The sequence below is a fragment of the Protopterus annectens genome, chromosome 9.part0 (assembly GCF_019279795.1).
Source record: "Protopterus annectens isolate FY-2018-M chromosome 9.part0, PAN1.0, whole genome shotgun sequence".
Taxonomy (NCBI): Eukaryota; Metazoa; Chordata; order Ceratodontiformes; family Protopteridae; genus Protopterus; species Protopterus annectens.
In genome coordinates this window covers 684,548,975-684,570,833 of record NC_056743.1, presented here as the reverse complement: position 1 = coordinate 684,570,833, position 21,859 = coordinate 684,548,975, and the positions used below count along the sequence as shown (strand labels likewise).

The 21,859-nt window shown below is 40.1% G+C and overlaps 1 protein-coding gene and 1 pseudogene across 2 annotated transcripts in view; both read right to left on the bottom strand.

Annotated features, from left to right (window-relative positions):
- Positions 1-21,859, bottom strand: part of CCHCR1 (coiled-coil alpha-helical rod protein 1) — a 673,784-nt gene that overhangs the window by 487,521 nt on the left and 164,404 nt on the right. The gene's annotated exons all lie outside the window — the stretch shown is intronic.
- LOC122812424 lies at positions 10,422-10,601 on the bottom strand (annotated as a pseudogene).

Below are 21,859 nucleotides of genomic sequence, written 5' to 3'. Positions count from 1 at the left end.
CTGAACTTGTTTAGGTGAGATGCAAAAAAGATCACAGCAAGGCTGGCCCCACTGACAGAAAATCATGTCTGTCACTTTCCTGTTGCGGGACCACTGATGAGGCAGTAAGATGGACCTGCTCAGTTAGTCTCCCATCATGTTGGACTTCCCCAGAATATGCATTGCAATTAGAAAACAGTTGGAAAAATTTGCTGTTGCCACATCCTCAGGGCTTCTCGACACAGGGGATAAGATCTGGTTCCCCTTGTTTGTTGATGTACCAAACTATTGACATGCTGTCAGTTTGGATCTCAAGTTGTTCAGAGAAGGAGAGAGTTTTGGAATGCTTGCAACTCCAAAAGCACTGCTCTCATTTCCAGAACACTGACATGCAAGTTGGTCTCTTCGGGAGAACAAGTGCCTTGGACTGTCTTCCCCAGAAAATACCCCCCAAATCTGGGAAGCTTCTGTGGTCACTACAGCCTTGGGCTGACGAAGAATGAAAGGATGACCTTGCAACCATTGTTGTGAATGCATCCACAAGGAAAGATACCGTTTGCATACTGGAGTTATTCTTATCTTTGTTGATATGGGTTGAGAGTGAACTGACCATTGTGCTTGCAGTATCCATTGCAGAATTCTCATGTGATATCTTGCTAAGGGAACTAAAATTATAGCCACTGACACTGATCCCAGGGCTTGCAGAATCAACCAGGCTGAAATTCTGGAACTGCAAAGTATTTTTCAACCTGATTCCTTATCATTTGTACTCCTGAAAGAGAAAGAGATGCTACCATTGATAATGTATTGAATATTGCTCCTATGAACTCCAAAGTCTGAGATGGTTGAAGGTGTGATTTGTTGTAACTGATGGTTATTCCAAGATTTGAACAAGTCTGTAACACTTGGTCTCGTGCTTGTACCAGCTGAAGCCTGGTTAGAGTGATAATGAGCTGGTCATCTAAGTATGGAAAGACCCAGAATCCCTGCAGACACAAGTGAGCTGCTACTACTTCCCTACACTTGGGGAATACCATGGGGGTTGTGGTGAGGCCAAAGGGAATTGCTGTGAATTGGTAATGATTGGCTCCCAGCCGGAAGCGTAAGTACCTTCTGGATCATCTGTTCATTTTTAAGTTATAGTACACATCCTGAAAGTCTACTGAGCACATCCAGTTGTCCGTGTGCAGAAAAGGCAGAATGGACTGAACTGACACGATCTGGAACTTTGTGTACTGAATTGAATGATTCAGATTGCTGAGATCCAAAATTGATCTCCAGTCTCCTGTCTTCTTTGGCATTAAAAAGAATCTTGAGTAGGTTCTGGACTCTCCCTGGTTTGGGGAGAACCTCTTGGATGACTCTCTTCTAGCAGCTTGCTTGCTTCTAGTACCGCTGCCTCCCTCTGACTGGGTAGAACATCAGGGGATTTTCTTTGAAACCAGAGGAGGTGGATGGGAAAAAAGGTAGGATAATATCTGGTTATTATCTTCTACACCTATGAAACTTTTGTAATTTTTAACCAAGCTCTCTGGAGCAAGGATAAACTACCCCCAACCTTCTCCAAAGAAGGACAGTCAGCCCTCCTTTCAGGATCACTGGAAGAATCAGTCAGAGAAAATCTCATGATCCTTGCTTCTGCTGACACCCTCAGCCATGAGGGCAGTGTCTTCCATTAGAGTTCCATCTCTGCCTCTGGGGGAACTATCTCCATGTGAATCTTGGAAGGGACCCTGGGATTTTCTGAACCACATCTTTTGACCCCCTCATTGATTCCTAGAAAAGGTTTGTTGAGGGGTTAAAAATCATACATCCACAGCAAACAGGGTTTTTCCTTCCTGCTCATACCTGGAGAGTTTATCTTTCACTTTAGAGCCAAAAAAGGGAACTTCCATCAAAAGTAGCATTGACAAAGGAAGCTCTGAAGGGTTCAGCAGAGTCACACAAGAGCATACAGGTGTGCCTCTTGATGGAAATACCTGAATCTCCCACCCATGAGATAGTACCTTCTGCTGCAGGAGAGATAAGCCTCATGGATGAATTGGAAATGGACTGAAGGGTAGCAATCTGAGAAGGAATAGCGCTCTCAGTGTCAGAGGTTATGGTCCCAGAGAGGGATTTGGGAAGTTCTTTAATCAAATCCCTCTGGAGTCTTTTTTTCCCCAAACATCTTTAAGTTTACACATATGACAAAAACAATCTTACATTTATATAAATGAAAAACGTACAAAATATCACTTTAGTTGCAAACCGTTTATATCACAGACACCATTGAAACAAATGCAGTTGTAAAGATTATACATCATTTATAAACCATCCAGTCATTGTCAGTTAAGCATTATATGGCTCATTCAAATCTTGCCTCTTAAACCTCGTATCTGCTCAGCATATATTGTTCCCACAATTCCCATTTTTTTCCTATGTAGTTTGTGCCTTCCCTTTTGTAAAGATCCCAATTCCAGTTTTCTCTCTGTTACTATACTCACTACTTTTACTAAAGCTGGTCTAGATTTTGATTTCCATTTTCTAGTAATTGCTTTTTTGGCAGCCACCATAATAAAACTCAGCAAGGCTTTACTATGTCTAGGCAATTCTAAATCTGTAGCATAACTCAAACAAATAATCTCCCCAGTCAATCCAACCTGCTCACCCCAGCATCTCCAATAGAGTGGTCTACAGGGAATCCCAAAAGTCCACCATCTCATTACACTCCCAAAAATATGTTTCCAACTACCTCTTTCTAACTCGTTACACCTCCAACATTTGCTAACCACCTGAGGAAAAATTATTTGGAGTCTACATAGGTATTTTTATACCCCAAGTAAACACTTTGTTGTATATTTGGAAGATATACATATATCCCCCATTGTCTCTTTGTGAATTGCTTATCCAATCTCTCTTCCCAATCCTTTCTAAGCTCCTCTGATTGAATCTTATAATTATCATGCAATATTTTATATGCTTGACTAATTATTCCCTTTTTAATGGCAGCTTCTGTTCTACATTCTAGTAAAATTCTACCAGTGCTGGTCTTTCATTTAGGAGCCCCCTATTTCTTTCTCTTTGCCTATACTCTGATACCAATCCTTGATAGGGAAGGCAATCTCTAACCTGCAATCCAGTTGGCCTCGTCCCATTCTCTTACCTTTTCCTTTCTAGTGTTATTTGCTTACAATAACCTTGGTTCCTTTGCCAGTTTTCTCCAATAAATTCTGGCCCACTTTTGCCTATTATCTGTATCCCTGACCACAGTCAACGCTACTGGCAAAATATTTTTTGTCCATTCTTGTGCTGGTTTGGTTCTTGTAATATTCCCTGACATTTTATGAATATAATGCTCTGTATGATTTAGGTTGTTCTCCTTAAGAGTCTGCATACAAAATCCCAATCTCTCCTGCTATCTTGAGCTTTCTCCCTGTGTCAGAGTCGTTCCTTTCCACTTCGAACTATAGTTTTCTGCTTGTGCTATGTATAACAGCCTTAACTGTGTTGCTCTAAAATACCCCCTCAAATTAGGTAATCCTAGTCAGTCTTGTTCTTTTGGTAGAATCATCTTATCCCACTTGACCCTTGGTGTCTTCCCTTCCCAGATAAAATCCTTCAACTCTTTTTTCATTGCTATCCACAACTTCTCCTCTGGGTTGATAAAAGTATGCCTGACCTGTGTATAAGACTAAAGGGACTAAACACATTTTAATTGCTTGTATCTTAGTATCCATATCCATATAACAAAACTTCCAAGTTTCTCAATTTTTGTATTATCTTCTGTTTAGTCTCTTCCCACATATCCTTAGCTGCCATCACAGAGTCATTTCTAATCCATACTCCTAAATACTTCATTTTATCATGTCCCCATAAATATGGATATTGTTGGACCAATTTGTATGTGGGTACATAATTTACCGCTACTGCCTTTGTTTTAGTTTCACTGATTTTGTATCCCGAGAAGATATGAAACTATCTTAAAATGTTCCACAACACTGTAATGTCCTTTTCTGGTTTTGTCAAGTATAAAATACCATCATCTGCAAACAGAGCCAACTTTTCCTGACTACTATACCAATTAAATCCTTGAAGTTCTGAGTCCCTTATTTTCTTTGTCAGTGGAGCTAAATATAACACAAACAACAAAGGGGAATGTGAACAACCCTGCCTGGTTCCTCTACTCAAACAGAAATTATCGGAGAGGCCCCCACCCACTTTAATTTGCGCTTCCAATCCCTCATATATTCTTCTAATCAACCTTACAGTATAACTGTATTAGGAAAAGCAAATGCTTCCATTGTCCTGCTCAAAGTCCCAGTCTACTCTGTCATCAAGACCCACCAATAAAAGTGATACTTTCTTACTTTCTGCTTCCCTCTGGATCATCAATATTCTGTTAACACTGTCAAATGTTCGCCTCCCCTCCACAAAACCACACTTATCTATATCTATCAATTTTGGTATCACTTTTGCCATTTTTTAGTCATTATAAACAAACACTTTATAATCATGGTTTAGAATTGAAATGGGCCTGCATGAAGCTGGAAACGATGGATCTTTAGCCTGTTTAGGTATTAATGTTATCACTGCCTTCTTTTCCAGAATACTGGTACTTCTCCTCCTCTTAAAATACTGTTAAACAAAACCTTCCAGACCTTTATCAGTTTTTTCCCTCCTAACTTCCAAACTTCCACAGGAACACCGTCTACTCCTGGGGACTTTCCTGTAGACTGGTTATACATAGACATTTTTATGTCACTCCTTCCTACCCTGTTAGTAATTGAGCCTCATCTACCTCTAACTTTGGCACATTTAATTATTTCATAAACATATCCATTTGTACCTTTTCTTGATTTCCATATTTCTCTGTTTTATACACATTTTCATAAAATTTCCACAATATTTCTAATAATTGTACAGGGTCTCTTGTTATCTTCCTTGTTATAGGCTCCCTAAGCTTGGTGACTGCCCTTTCAACTTGTTGTTGCCTGAGTTGTTGTGCTAGAAGTTTTTGTGCTCTAGAATTATCAAAACACAGTTGCTTAACAGCAATCTTTCTAAACTCGTGCATATTTTCAAGGTAATCCCTTATTTTGTTTTTAGCATTCTGCAGTTTCTCCTTTTCTTGCTTTGAGAGATTCCCCCTATTTTGTAATACTTTAACCTTTGTCAATCCCTCTAAATAATTCTTGTTACTGTTTAACCATATCTCTCTTATTTCCAACCTAATTTTACATTCCACTTTAATTTTATCCCACTCCTTAGCTATGTTTTCAGAAGATAAATCTATCTTCTCTAGTAGCTCCTGAATTATTTCCACAACTCATTCCTTAAATTTCTCTCTTTTCAACCGGTAGGTGGGAAAGTGCCAGCGTCTCATTTTCATTTCATTACCTTGCGTTTTTATTTTTATTATCAGTGCATGATCTGAAATAGTTATTGGGTACGTTTCAAGACCTTCAATTAAATGCGCATATTCCTGTGAGATATAAAATCTAGCCTAGCCCAGTTTTTGCATCTCAGTGAGTAATATAAATTCCCCCCGAACTCCTAGTACTAAATTCACATCTTCCGTGCCAAACATTTTCATAAATTTCTTCAAAAATCTACCCTCCCTTGATATATTTTCCCTTCTATGCCCCCCAGACACATCTTCACTGTTGCAAACCAAATTCCAGTCTCCACCTATAAGTAATATTCCTTGATGAAAGCCGATTATTTCTCCCAGAATTTTCTTAACCTCCATTATAGCAGTTTTAGGGGGGGATATAAATGCATGCCAGTGTAATCCTCCTCCCTAGCCAGTAGCCCCTTAGTACTATGTATCTTCCATTATTATTTTTTCCCCCTCTTCTATCACTAATGGAACTCTTCTTGCAATTAATATAAGTACTCCTCTTTTCCTTTGCCCGAAATATTCCGCTGAATAACCCATCCTGAAAACCTTACTTTATCAAATTCACATGTTCATTTCTTTCCAGGTGTGTCTCCTGTAGCACAGCTTATTTGCTCTCTACATCTTTAATACAGTTCACTACTCTTTCTTTTTTATATTTATCTGTAAGACCACTCAGACTGAAAGAAAATTACAGAAAGCAAAATTTTCTTATATAGTTATTACCACCTTTTATATATAAATGCTGTTTTGCTAAATGTCTAGTTCCAACTTTTATGTTACATGTATATATTGTTCGGCAGGTTGGTCTTTTATAAAGTTGTTTCATGTTATATCCACTTGCTGTTTTTTGAATGCCCTCAAACAGAACAACCCCCTAAAAAAAAACCCTCCCAAAACCTATGAACTTTACAATAACACACAAAACTATGTACATCTTCAAATATTGAAGTTTTTGCTTTCTAATAACAACGTAAGTTCTGAGTTGATATCTACACATACAGGCTAAAGTTAACCAAAAAGAAAGGTTAGTCCTGCTAAGACGCATGGTACTGCCTGAGCTATTAGCAAGTGCTATTTGTTTTTTTTTTTTATATCTATGCAACTCTCCCAGTTGAGAAAACACTTGAATGCTTTCAGCAAACACTTTCTTCAAGCCATTTCTCTTTATCAAATTGTCTTCTAGTGACATGCAAACCATAAACAAAACTGCTAAGGGTACCTTGTTTAACAGAAAAACAACAATATTCGATATTCTTTTTCATTTACATGCTCTGTAATAAACTTGTTACTGGATGATGCCTACATTTTTTACCCAGTCAATTCCCTATGCAAGCATGGGAAAAAGCACATAGATTTTTCTTTTGTCATACTCTCTTAACCAGACCATTCTGCTCTCACCTATCTCATCCCCTCCTCATTGTTTTTTCATTGCAATGCCTACATTTCTCTAACCCGAACAAAGAAAAAGAGAGAACGGTGAACAAGAAAAAAAACAAGAGCATCTGTTTATATTAATATCCCCACTGCATTTAAATAAACTGAGAGAATTTTACTTCAAGTGTAACTGGTTTTGTATTATCGTTAAAGTTTTCACACCAGGGAAAACCCGATTATTTTCAGGGAACATTTTGTCCTAGTCCATTCTCTGCTAATTTTTCTTCTTTTCCCTCAGCCAATCCCCTTCCACCAGACTGTCTCCATATCAGATTGTCTCCATGAAAGTATGAAGACCAGCTGCAGAAATGCTACTTAGTAAACATATCTGCAAGTGCTAAAAAAAAAAAAAGAAAAGAAAAAAGAAAAAGCCTTATAATATTCAGTTTTTTCTTTTTTCATTTACGTGCTCTCTGTTTTAAAACAAAGGTCCTTAATCAGTCATTTCCCCATGCAAGAATAAAAAAATCACATTAATTTGAACCAGGCTCCCTTTCCCCCCCTTTTTTTTAATCATTACATTGCCTATGTTTCTCAAAAGTGCACAAGAAGAAAAAGGGAAGGGGGAGAAAAATAAAAACACCACCTGTTTACAATCCCCATTACACCCAAAATAGCATGCAAAGAAAACCATGTAACACAGGTTCAATATTAAGCAAAGAAAGTGTTTACTTACAGTTAGCATTCTCCCCTCTTCCCCTCCCCAAAGCATTTTTCTGAACATTGATAACATGAAGTAGGGCATATACTCGAGTCCCCCACTCAGCAAACAAATTTTGAAGACGTCCAATATTTCCAGATTTTCTTGTGTCATATTTCACAAATATAATTAATGCACTGTAATCCCACATTAAATTAATGATTTTATTACTGTTGTTCTCCATCACCCAAATCCTGTCTCTGCTTTATTGCCAACGTACTCTCAATTCTTCTAGTCAACTCTCGTGCTTCCTTCCATCTCTCAAACATTTTCTGTTGAAATACTGGAAAAGGATTCACAGTTGCGGTCTCTCTGTGGTTTTTATTAGCAGAAGAGCGAGAACCCAAATATTCTTCTGTTTCACAGCTCAGTTTTTGTTGGAAAAACTTTTGTATTTCTTCCTTTGCATGCACTTCATCAAAAAATTATTTTGTCCCTCCAAGGAAGAATACCTTGAAGACAGCTGGATACAGCAGTTTGAATCTCACACCTGTGTCTTGGCATTCTCTGAACAGAGGGATGAATTTACTTCTCTTTTGCCTGGTATACAACGAGTAATCATTCTCCACAAACATTCTGCTGTCACTTACTTTTAGTATTTTGTCCTTCTGCCACAGTTTTGACAAAATCAATTCTTTCTCCTGGTAGGATTGCATTCTTACTAATAAAGGTCTAGGTTGCTTTCTTATAGTTAGATTTGGAGCATACACATGATGTGCCCGTTTAACTAATAAGCTCTGCTCTGGAATACCAGTCCAGTTTCTTATTTGCACTTTCATAAATTTAATGCAGTCTGTTCCTTCCAGCTTCTCTGGTATAGCTGAAAATCTCATGTTTTCCCTACGTGCTCTGTCCTTTAAAGTCTATTATTTTTGAAACCTCTCTTCCTGATCAGTCTCATATTCAGCCAGCCTTTTCTGCATTTCAGCCTCTGATTTTTGCAGCTTTATCATCTCATCTGCATATCTGTTTAAAGCTTCTTCCATATGTTCCATCCTTTTGTTATTTGCATTAATATACTCTATCAGTGACTTGTTTATTTTAGCCAGGTCTGTATGCAGTTGTCTTACATCATCCTGTAAGTTAGTGGAAGTCATGTCTGAAGGTTGTATTACTTTTTGCTGAACAGCTGCAGAACTCTCCCTAGTCAGTGTTTCCTCCTTACTTTTTGTAGCCGATTTTTTTCCAGGTTTCTGCATTTCTTTATTCCTGGCATCCAGGCAGTGTACTTACTAGCCAGTTACTGAAATTCACCAATAAACACAAGTCTACTGGCTTTCTCTGCTGAATTTCTGTTTTCACACTGGGAGAGCTAGAAACAAGCTGTTACTCAGTGTGCAGCCTTCCTGGAACTCCTCAAATCCCTCTGGAGTCTTGTGAAATGTGCCAGGTATTCAGCGATCTAAAGGCAAAGGTCGCTGAAGCATAAACACGCTTCCTAAATCTACCCAATTCCCTAGACTCCCTGATAGTTGGGTGGAAAGAGGAACTCTGTTTTGTAAGTTCCTTCTTGGTGGCTGCCACAATGACCACTGCATCAACCGGTACTCTTTTGCTCCAATAGATGCTGTCCTTAGGTGGTGCCAGGATCTTGTCTGGGCTCTTGGGTATTGGTTCAACAGTATCAGGCTCCTTCCACACCTGCTGAGAGACTAAATCAATGAGCTCATTAGTGGGTGGAGTCACCCAGTAGGTAGACACGCCAGCATCAAAAGCCTCCAGGAATACCAACTCCTCTTGAGAAGGGTTGATGGGAGACCAACCACCCTTTGCTTTGGAGTTCAAGAATATCTCCAAATCAGATGTTGTCAGCTGGTAATCCTGGTGACCCTTCCCCTTCATCAAAGTTGGTATCTTCAGTGACTGATTCTTGAGGAGATTCTAAGTGCCTCTTTTTACACTTTCTCTTCCTGGGAACTTCTTGGTAGGATGTTCCGCAGAAGTGTCAGCAGAAATCAGAATACCCTGGTGGGTATCCTGGCAGCTAACTTGGGTTGGCTGTCCCAGCGGTAGGGGTAAATGAGGCTCAAAATGCAGAGACAAATGGGCTAGGGCAGTTGGTGCCAAAGAAAGTGGAGCTGAAGTTCAGGGATACAGAAAGCTCTTTCCATTACCTTGAATGCTAAATGCCCTGGAGAGAAGGAAACTGATGGCTCCAAGAGAACATGCTTACAGGGACTGTAGGCACTCTCCTCTCTGAAGGCAGAACACTTAAAGAGGGAGTCAGCCGAGCTAATGCAGAGGCTCCAAAGGGAAGAGACGACTTCTACAGCTTCAGAGTCAACTATAACACCTCGGACATGGCGCCAATGCTACAGCATTGGAAGTCCTCAGGCTCAGAGGCGCATACGCCACCAGAGTAGAAGAAATCTGTATCTTTGGATCCAATGTGAATGACTCTGGAACCTTCAGATCTGACAACACCGAAACCACAGGTCAGAGCACAGAATGAGCTGGAGGGAGGTACTTACTAAGGTCTCCAGACCTGATATGATCGGAGCTGGGAGAATCCCCATTTGTATCTGTGTTGACAGGAACATCCTCATCATCCTGTCCATGTCGGATTCAGTCAAACTTTTTGATGAACGAGTCGAAGATGCTGTGGATGAAGGCCTTGAATGGTGGTGTCTTGGAGAACACTCCAAGAAAGGAGACGGCACCCTAGAGGTGATCCGATCTGAGGTGACGTTTTGTTTTGAACCTTCACATCCGAAGATTGTCATTTTTCCTGAAGGTTCCAAACTTGGAGCCAATGAGGCAGTAGGGTCCAGAGAACATTTTCTAGAATCTCTCTTTTCTGACTTTTAAGGGGGTTGAGCCCCAGAAGATGCTAGTGAATCAGAAGATTTAGAGGGCAGAAAGCCCCTGAGTATTAATTTGTTTTTATGGTTTATAATGGCCCCAGGGTTAAAACCCTTACAAATGTCACAATTTGCATTTAAATGTGACAAACCTAAACAATATGTACATTCTGAATGCAGGTCTGAGAGCAGGATTTTGTTGCCATAGGCCATAAAATTTTTGAATCCTGCTGGTTTCTCAGACATTATATCATTAATAGAACAGATACTACAGTAAATCTTAGCCAAAAGGTTGAGAAGCGGTATCAACAAGGATAATGACAAAGATATAGACTTTTTAACTAGATAATTACGTAGAATAAAATTGTACCAACAGTGGTAAGGAAAAAGAAGTACCAAAAGGTACTAAAAGAAACTACCAGCAATGGTAGATCAAATAGAAGATCACAAGTACCTGAAAGGAAAAAGGGAGGAAATTCTATTAGAAGCAGTAAGATACAAGAAGAAAAACTATAATATATCAAATACATAAATAAGAAATTCTTAACTCACTGAAGAAACCCAAAATATTAAGCAAATTTACTGCTGCAACTGTGAACACGTTTGAACTCCAAGGTGGAAAAACGAGATCTTGAGGTATGTTAGGCTAGGGCATTATGGGAAAGGGAGGAGCTCAAGAGCTTTCAGTGATCCACGAGCTAGTAAAAGAGGCCAAGTCAGAGCTGAGGATCTAGACCCAAGAGTTGAGGAACAAATGAAAACTGACACCAAATCCTGCGTTAACTGTGCATACCTACATAGTGCAGTCTATATTCACCTTTGTTGGAGCAATTTGAAAAAAAAAAAAAAAAAACTGGTAGGTGGATTGGTTCAGTTTAGATTTCAATTAAACTTTGGGCATCAAGGAGCAATTGTTTCGAAGGTGTATCCTGTTGTGTAGAATACAATGTAAGGAAATTTGGAAGACAGGGCTAACAACTCCAATATTCGCCTACTAGAGGTAATGGCTACCAGGAAAAGAGTTTCCCAAGACAATAATTTGATCATACCTGAATTGGGAGGCTTGAACAGGGGTGGGGGTGGGATTGTATGGCTTAAGTTTTCCCAGTGTAAAATTTGAGTCCCATGGGGGGGTAATGAATTAATGGTGGCCTGTACGTTTGGGTGATTAACAATATATTTAATGAACAAACATTAGCTTTTCAATGTAATTTTACGTAACCCTTATATAAGAGGGATGCACACTGCATTTACTAAATTTGCACTGTGAAAGGCTTGGCTAGCGCTGAAATCAGTCTACAGACCACTTTTTATGTTTTTTATTACATTGGAAATCCAATAAGAGACTACATTTTGGATAATTATTCTTGTTTATTGCTTCTATTGGTGTGGATTTTGTTTCTCTGAGACTGTAAAATGGGAAATTTCAAGGGTAATCCTTGCATATTTTTTTGGGGGGAGGGTGTAATATGGCCAGCTCTCTCACTGTATCTAATGACCATCAGAAATTGGGATGCTTTCAGTTAAGATTTGATAAGACTGACTATGACCCCCAAGGATAAGCAGAGCTGGTATAAGTATTGTCTTGCCTTGAAGAGTTTTGCAATTGTAGACACATTAATATATCTGTTGGCTACATAGGGAAAGATTTTTATACCTAAATGTCACATGTGGGTGGCAACTGGAGCCACACACTTGGTGAATACCTAGGGGCTGTAGTGAGATGAAAAGGCGGAACACTGAACTTGTAATAACTGTCACTCATTTGAAAGTGAAGGCATCTTCTGGACAGTTTAGCTATATTGTTGCGTAGATACATGTCCTGGGGATCCAAAGAGCTTATCAGGTCTCCTGCTTGCATGCATGTGAGAATGGATTGTATTGTGACTTCAAACAGAAGGATTCTTTCTCTGTGTATTGATTCAGAAAACTGAGGTCAAGACTCAGTCTGAGGTCAGGAGTTTTTATGAGCACCAAGTAGAATCCTGAGTAATATCCCTACCTTCTCTGGTCTTGTAAGACTTCGTGGATAGAGAATAGTCGTGTAAAACCTTACTATAACCATAGATGTCCTCCTCTTCCATGTTGCAGTATTCATAACATGAGGGAGATCCCCGCCTATGTGACCCGAATGTCCAGCCAGTATACCAAAGACTTAAGCTACTGCAAGGTACATGCGACAATGCACACAGAACAGCCAATGCTGTCTATAAAAGTGATGTCTACACATACCATCCTCAGAACTGAATGGCCCAGTCAAAACATCAGTCCAAGGATAAGAGGCAATAACATAATATCCAGAGAAGAGCATGAACCAAGGGGGAAGGAGGGTGGAATATAATACTAAAACATGGAAGAGAAGGACATCTATGGTTATGGTAAGATTTTACACAACTATTCTATGTTCTTTTATTCCCATGTTGCAGTATTCATAAATGAGGGAGAATACCAAAGCTCATGAGTGAGAAAGGGGGGTAGGAGGACAAGAATATAAACGAAAAGCAAAACGGCTATACAGGTAAAACCCAGTATATAAAAAAGAGAAGTATATGAGAGAAAACACTATACAAAAAATCAATTGTGTTGAAGACGTCTAGCTTTAAGAAATGGAACCAATGGTTGTACATCACTGGTTCCATTTCTTAAAGCTAGACGTCTTCAACACAATTAATTTTTTGCATAAAATAAAAATATATATATACATATATTTCTTGTATTATATATTTTGTATTATGCATTCTTTTTAAATATATATTATATTATATATATGCATTTTTATGAGATTAATTGTTTTAAATTAGATATGCATAAATATGAATATACTATGCATTTTTATTTATATGCATTTTTTTATATATATGCATTTTTAATGAGATTATTTAACTGTTTTAAAATCAGATATGCATAAATATGAACATACTTTACATTTTTGTATATATATTTTATATTCACATGCGTATTTTACAATATTCTTGTCATATATGCCTTTAAATTTTCAAAAGTTGTATGATGTCACTAATTGGAAAAAAATTTTTGACAGAGTGATATAAAACAAGCAGTTGAACAGTTAATTCTTTGTCTGATGAAGCAACGAAGGTTGCGAAAGCACTCACCTCTCCTTTTTACTTTGTTTAAATAAAGACGTTATTGTGTGGTACCCGGTATAGTGTTTTCTCTCATATAGGAGGACAAGAAGTCTGCTTAAAGCCATGCAGAACTGCCCTAGTAAATCCTGCTCTGGATCTGGAGAGAGAATCTAGCTTGTAGTGTTTTGGAAATGTATGGACAGAGGACCAAGTGGCTGCTTTTCCAGTGCCCTGGGGTGAAAGGAAACAAACAATTGTTCAGACCTTTGTAATGGATTTGTTCTTATCCAAATAAAATCTGAGTTGCCTGTGTACATCCAAGGTGTGCAACACCCTTTCACTGGAATTTTGAGGATAAGAAAAAAAAGTGGGTAAATTGACTGACAAGTCACTAACCACTTTAGGCATGAAGGAAGGGTTGGTAAGAAGGGACACCCTATCCTTGGGGAAAATCAAAAGGGTTGTGAAGCTGTTAAAGCTTGGAGTTCTGAAACTCGCATAGCAGAAGTAATGGCTACCAGTAGAACAGTTTTCCAAGTGCAGAATTTTAGGAAAGCTGAGGCAGCAGGCTCAAAGGGAGTCTGGGTCAGTTTTTCCAAAACAAAATTTAGGTCCCATGGAGGAAGAACAGGTTTCCTGGGAGGTATGACATAAAGGATGCCTTTTAAGAAAAGTCTAGAAGAGAAGGGGGAGACAAAGGCAGACATACAGAAATGGCTGATAAATGGGCTTTAACTGAAGAATAAGCCAGTCCAGCCTTGAGCAGCTCACTCAAGTAAGAAAGGACTAGGGGAATATCCACTGAAAATGGATCTAGTCTCTTATTAAGACACCAGCCGGATAACCTCTTCCATTTGGATAAGTAAGATCGTCTAGTATTAGGTTTCCTGGCCTCCTGCAGGACTAGAAGCACGTCCTCAGAGAAAAGGTGCCTGAAAGGAATCAGAAGCCTATCACCCACAAAGTCAGATTCAAGGTTGCTAAATGTGGGTGAATAAGAGATCCCTTGTCTTGTGTGAGAAGATCCACCCTGTGTAGTGGCTTGTGATGATTGCCCTTGGCTAAATGCAGAAGAGGAGGGAACCAATGCTGTCTTGGCCAAAAGGGGGTCACCAACACGATTTATGGTTTGCCCTTCCGCATCTTTAGCAGGATTTTCTGAATTAGGGGGAAAGGGGGGAATGCATAGGGAAAACATCCCCTTTCATGAGAATGATAGGGCAGCCACCTTCCAGACCAGACGGTGTGGGACTCTGGCACAGAACTTTGGAAGTTCTCTGTTCATAGGGGAGGCAGAGAGATCTATTTGAGCTGTACCCCACTGGTGAAGAATGTCCAGAAACATATCCCTGTGGATCATCCATTTGTGGGCTTGTATCATGGCTCTGCTCAGTGTGTCTGCCTGAACATTTTGAGCTGAGAGAATATAAACAGCTGTCAGAACTACCTTTGCTTGAAGAGCAATCTCTCATGCTTGGACTGCTAATCCTCACAGTAGGTAAGACTTTGTTCCATCCTGTTTGTTCACATACCAGACAACTGTAGTGTTGTCTGTGAACAGCTTCAAAGGGCCAGGTAGAAGAGATAACCTGAAGGCTTAAAGGGTCAGGATCAGAGCCTTCATCTCTTTAATGTTGATGTGTTGCTTCTGTAATGAGGGAGATCACAGGCCTTTAACCTTTAGGTTCCACAGAGTTGCTCCCCACCTCATATCTGAAGCATCTGTGAACATTTTTTCAATTGGAGAGACTGGCTGAAGTGGAAGCTCTGCATTCTGAGAAATTTGTTGAATCCACCAAAGAATTTCCTTCTTTAGACAGGGAAGAAGTGGAAGGACAAATTCTAGTGGATGAGCATGCTGGAACCAGAGTGCTTTCAGGCACCACTGGAATTTTCGCATGTGGAGTCTGGCTAGGGGCAGCACTGGTACAACCGAAGCCAAGAACTTTAGCATCCTGAGAAATTCTCTGGTAGTCAGAGAGGACTATGTCAGCAGAGACTACAACTTCTGCAAAGGCGGGAATGCCATCATAAGGTCTGTCCTTATCCTGCAACCTAGGAAACCCTGGTCTTGAGAGGGAGAAAGGGAAGACTTTCTATAATTTATGGCGAATCCCAGACTGAGGAGCAGAGAGATGGTGATTTGAAAGTTCTGTTGCAAAGTGTCTGGGTGTTTTGCTTGAATAAGCTGGTCATCCAGGTAATGATACATGAGAGTTCTCTGGAGTTTGCAAAAGGCAATGACAGGAGCCAAACACTTTGTGAATACCCTTGGAGCCATAGAGAGTCCAAAAGGCAAAGCACAGAACTGAAAATGAAAGGAAGCAACAGAAAAACGTTAAGAATTTCCTGAACAGAGGTCGGGTGGGTATGTAAAGGTATGCATCCTTTAAGTCTAAGGAAACCAGGTAAACTTGAGGTAGCAAAAATGGAAACGGAGCTTGCAGGGTGACCATCCTGAAGGTGGGGAACTGAAGGAACAGACTGAGTTGGGATAAGTCTAAAATTGGTCTTAAAGGACCATCTTTCCTGGAAACTAAGAACATCCTGGAGTAGAACCCTTTTTCTCTTTCCAAAGAGGGGACCGTCCTGTATGGTGCCTTCTGTTTTCAAGTCTTGAATGGCCTGAGGGAAAAGGTGGATATGGTCCTTTGGGGGTTGTGGAATACATATGAAGGGTGGAATGGATTTTCAAGTCATGTAATAAACTGTCTGGATAATAGGCAGGACCCATTTGTCTGTGGTAATGCTTGTCCTTTTTGAAAGAAAATGAGAAAGGGGGATTTTTGAAAACTGTCCGGAAAGGAGGCCTTTTCAGCAGAGGATGGTTGAGACCTAGGAGGCGTCTGCCTACGTGTGCCCTTCTTGTGTTGGTGGGAACATGCACAGGTCGTCTTCCTTACAAAATTAGGCCTAGAAGGGTAGTTCCTATGATATTTAGGAACTGGGGAAACAAAAATATATTTTAAGTTCCTGAAGTTCTTTTCCTTTCTCTTGAAGGGACTTGAACAGGGCTGTAGCATTAGAAACAAAAACGGCAGTGTTGTCCAGTGGTGCATCCATAAGTTTTGCCTTAAAGTCCTTAGGCAAATGCTGCACTCTCAGCCAGGAAAATATCTTGCGGACAGAACCAGAAGCTGCTGATCCTCAGACACCTCAGCTGTGTCATAACTGCATTTAATGGAATGCCTGGTAACCTGGGAAAAAAACTGCTAAGAGGGAAGAAAGTTGGGATTTTGCTGCAGAGTCTGGGAGATCTGTAAGCAATTTAGAGGTCTGTGAAAGTAGAGCAAGAACATACTTGGACGTATGTGTCTGATAATTAATGGCTCTAAAACCCAGAGCAGCAGAGGTGTAGACCTTTTTCCCAATTCTCTCCATCATTTTACTGTCCTTATCTGAAGGCAGGAGGTTGGTGGAGGGCAGTAATTTAGAAGTTTTATCAGCAGAGAGAGAGAGAAATCACAGTTGGGTCTGCAAGGGGACATTTATACAGGTGGCTGCTGTCTTCAGGCATTGTACAGAACCTGTCTGGCCTTTTAGGAGCAGGAGGTTGTGAGTCAGGGTTGTTTTGATCCTGCAAGAAAAGCATCTTGGAATGCAGGCAAAACTGGTGGAATGGCTGAAGGAGCAGGAGAATCTATTTGTAAGAGGTCATAGTACCTCTTCTGTAGTTCTGAAACCTGAGAACTTTCCCACTTGAAAAATTCCCTCATTCTGGAGATAGTTTCTCCAAATGTTATATCCTCATCAAGAGAATCTTTACCATTGGAATCAACTTCAGGAGAGGTATAACTCAGAGTCAATCTGGGTGGAGTAGGCCAGGGACTCATCTGAAGATGACACATTCTCTTCTGAGGCCTCTTGTTCAGCAGATATAGTCCTGGGTGGAGGGGAGATAGGAGATGCTGGAGTAGATGGTTGCAAAGTAGAACGCCTAAGTGCCAGAAAAACATTCAATATCCCTTGGGAAAAGGCTTGCCAGTCTGCGGATGACTCCTGAATGTTTCTCTTTCTTCTTGAGGAAGGCCTACCCTAGGCTGGGATGGAAGTGCCAATGTAGGTCTAGGCTCCGAACCAGATGTCATCAAAACCCCAATGGAAGGGGCAGAAGAGGTACTATGAGGAACATTTGAAAGAGCGAGCCACGGTTCCCCTTTACCATCCATTATGGACATCTGTGAAACCTCTGTGGATGTGCTGAAGGAACCCTCCCCTAACGGCTTCTACATCAGTACCCATCGAAGGAGGAGGACCAGACACCATACCTTTGGGCCTTCATCAGCCTTGAGAAGGATGTCTGGGATCAGAGATCCAGCCGAAGATTCAGGCCTTACCTTTTTCACCTTTTTCTTCAGGAGCTCACTAGACAGACCCGGAGTACCTTCCATGCCTAATGCTAGTCACTTTAGTCTCTGGTTTTCAAGACATATACTAAGGGCAGACAAGTGACTGCAAAGTGTTTTAGGGATGACACCTGACAGATGGCACAGGCCTTGTAGTCGTGATCGGAACCCAAACAGACAAGATATTGGTCGTGGTTGTCTTTATGTGGAATCCATCTTGCACAGTGGCACTTGCCTTCTTGGATGACATTAACCACTAAAAAGCATGCAGTATCAAAAGCTTAAAGGTCTTCCCCAAAGGGGCACTTATCTGAATTGAAGAAAAGTTTGAGGGATCAGATGAATGTAGAAGCTGTTGTTCGGACTGGCAGTTAAGAAGTTCGGAGGATGGTACGTGCAGATGTCACCTTTATGGCCGACGCTGGCTGTTCTATGTGCAACATTGTACGTACCTTGCAGCTGCTCAAGTCTTTGGTATACTGGCCAGATGTTCGGGTCACCTAGGCTGGAATCTCCATCATGTTATGAATACTGCAACATAGGAATAGGAGGACATTTTTTTTTTTTTTTAACAGAAGGTTTTAACCTCCTGCTGGGCTGCTCTCCTCTGATGGGGTGGCACTAAAGGTGGATTAAAGGATGGTTTTCCTGGCAGTTTTAAAAATGACATTGAGTAGCCCCTAGATATAATTTCCCTGACCCATCTATCCTGCATGATGGCCAGCCAAGCAAGTAGATACAGAGAAATTCGATCCCCAACTGCCTCCAGAGAAGGGCAGTTGGACAGCTATTCAGGGTTCATAATTCCTGACTCCTGAGGAGGAAACCACTGAATCCATGTTGATGCGGACCACCTCTACCTCTTTGAAGGCAGTTACCAGAGAAGTGTCTTCTACCATGGGAACCCTGTCAAAGTACTGCTGATGTTGAGGCTGTTGAGACTTCTGAAACCATATGTTCTTGTCTTCCTTGTGGTTTCTCCAAAACAACCTCTGGAGAGACTGAGAACTTGAGTACAACAGTTGTTAGCATCTTGTCCTCCTGCACACATTGTAGCAGCTTATCCTTAACCTTCTGCCCAAAATGAGAGGTCCCATTAAAAGGGGTATTGACGATAGCTGCCTTGAAGTGTTCCATGAAATGGGTAAGGCATGGCCAGGCCTGATGTCACACTGTGATACTACATCCTGCTGACTTAGCTGCTGCATCCACCATATTGTGTTAACAGACAAATGGTCAGTGAAGTGACGGGATTAATATTGACCACCTAGGTCTCCAACTATTTTTGAAGATCCTCATCAGGTAACGGTTTCAGAGTTTTCAGGGTTTTATTTGCCAGATCTCTTCAAAACCTCACCATATCTACAAAGTAATTAATTGTGACGATGGAAAAGATACCTGATGCACATACACACTTTTTCAATCTATCCATTATCTCAGAATCCTTGTTTGGAGGATGTGTCATCTGTGATCTTGCATTCGGTGGTCGTTGACAATACAATGGTGCCAAGAAAAAGTCCTTTGCTCCAGTAGGACTACAGGCAAGTTTAAGATGCAGAGAAAATAAGAAATAAGAATCAAATGGTCACACTTCGCTTACTTTTGTGGAATATAAATGGTTTGGTAGGTCAAGAGAATAAACAGAAGGTGCTGACATACCCAATCAAAAGAAGAGCGCAAATAATAATGCTTTACAAGACGCATTTAGATGCAAAAGAGCATTTATTAAACAAAGTGGAAGATTATGATTTATAGTAGAATATCAAGGTGTTATAAGAAGGATGTGGTCATACTAATTCAAAAAGGAGTTAACAGAAGAATAATAGATCATGAAACAGATACTCAAAGCAGGTTTGTAAATATCAGAGGCAACTGGCTAGGAAAAAGACTAAAAAAAATATATATATATATATATATATATATATATATATATATATATATATACACACACACACACACACACACACACACACACACACACACACACACACACACACACACCAATAACGGCAAAAATAAATAAACAAGTCTTTATTAGGACAGACTACAGTTTATCAGCAGAGGATCCTACTAGTGGCAGGACTGGAATTTGATACAAGAAAAATTGTGATGCCTTGGGAGGAACTAAAAAAGTAACTTACTAAACAAAATGGATATTTTGGGAGGTATTTAAAATATTTAGTTTGAAAGTTATAAATAATATGGAAGAAGTCCAAAGCAAAACACATACTTTTCTCCAAAACATAACATATAAGTAAGATTAGATAGATGGCTTATTTCACTGTAGCACTTCAGCATGGCCCTATCTTACAAAAACACATCCAACAGTGAGCTCAGATCATGCCATAATCCAGATGAAGCTCAAAAGAGGAATCTGTGAGGGAAGTGATAGGCATGGTTGTTTCCCCTGTCCACTTCATGAAAATGAAAGCATTTGCATAATGAGTTGAGGGTACATTAAAAGCACTGTTGAGAAAGTTTCGAGGGCAAGATGTAGAATTAGTGATAAAATTGAATAAAATGAAAATAAAGCTGAAGAATTTAACAGACTATAAAGTTCCAGACTTTTAGGAAAGTAGCAATATGAATTACGTGGATGGGGTTGACAAAGTGAAAAGTATTCAAGACAAAGAACCAGCTGAACAGAAGAGGAAAATTGTATGATGCTAAAAAGAGGTTGACAAAACACTCTGAAGCTACTGTCTCATATTCTGAGACAACAAATAAAAGAAAGACAAATATTAAATCTTAAGACACTCCAGTGCTGTGAAATTATAGAGACAGACCCAGGCGGGGTATTACGGACAGTGAAAGACTTCTACATAGACTTTTTACAAGGACTCAAAATGCATGATAAAGTACAGTTGTTAAGTACGCCTACCCATAATAGTAGATGTTCAAATTCTTCATGGTTTCAGTAGCATATGGGTTGTATCATGCTGAAGATACAGCACCCAGCCAGCTTCCTAAAACTCTAACCCTCTCACGCACAGTCACTCTGGCTGTCTATAAGCTAATCCCTTTTGATGGGAACTGTAAAAGCAGCCACAGTGACTTAAAATCTTCAAGACTTTCTTCCCCTTAAGTGTAAAAAAAGGGAAATTCATTCTGACTCTAACAACAACAGTAACAGTAACACAAACAGGAACAAAAACAACAACAAAGGTTGCAACCCACTCTATGTGCAGCAGGGGTTGGGGAGGATTTGAATGCGGCTACTGCAGCAGTGAAAAATTCAAACATCTACTGTTATGGGTAAATACAACTTGCCCAATTGTACTATATTCATCATTCTCACTGCTGCAATAGCCTATGAGTAGATTACCAAAGCTGACCCAACTTGGGAAGCGATGGCTAAGGGTCCAGGAGCCCATGAAGGATGGTCCTACTGAAGCCTGCTCTGGATCTGGAAAAGGAATCCAGTTTGTAGTGCTTTGTGAATATATGGATGCAGGACCAAGTTTCTGCCTCTAGAATGCTTCTAGAGTCTACCCCTTTCCAATGTGCTATCAAAGAAACTAAGGCCCTGGTAGAATGGGCATTTACCCTGCCTGGAATAGATTTGCCATGGTGGGAGTAGCAAAACACAACAGCCAATGACAACCATTTGGAAATAGTCCATTTAGACATGGGCTGACCTTTCTTAATCCCAGAATAGGCAATAAACAGCTAGTCAGCTTTCTTGAAGGACTTGGTTCTGTCAGGGTAGTACCTCAGCTGTCTATGCACATCCAAGGTATGAATAAATATTTTCTCCGTTGTTTTAATGGCTCTACATAGAAAATTGGGAAATTGATGGCTCGAATCAAAGTAAACACAAAGACAACCTTGGGAATGAGTTTTTGGTTAATCTTCATTGTGACCCTACCTGTATGGAAAAACAGATAGGGTAAGTACCAGCAACTCAAGATACTCTTCTTGCAGAGGTCATAGCAATACACAGGATAGGCTTCCAAGTAATGAACCTCAAATTAGCCAGAGAGGCGGGTTCAAAAGGTAACAATGGTAGCTTTTCCAGCACAAAACTATCTCACAAAGAAGGAATTGTCTTCATGGAGGTCTCATATGCAACACCCCTTTCAGAAACTGTTTAACCACAAACAGAAAGGAAAGAGAAGGATCCATATGCA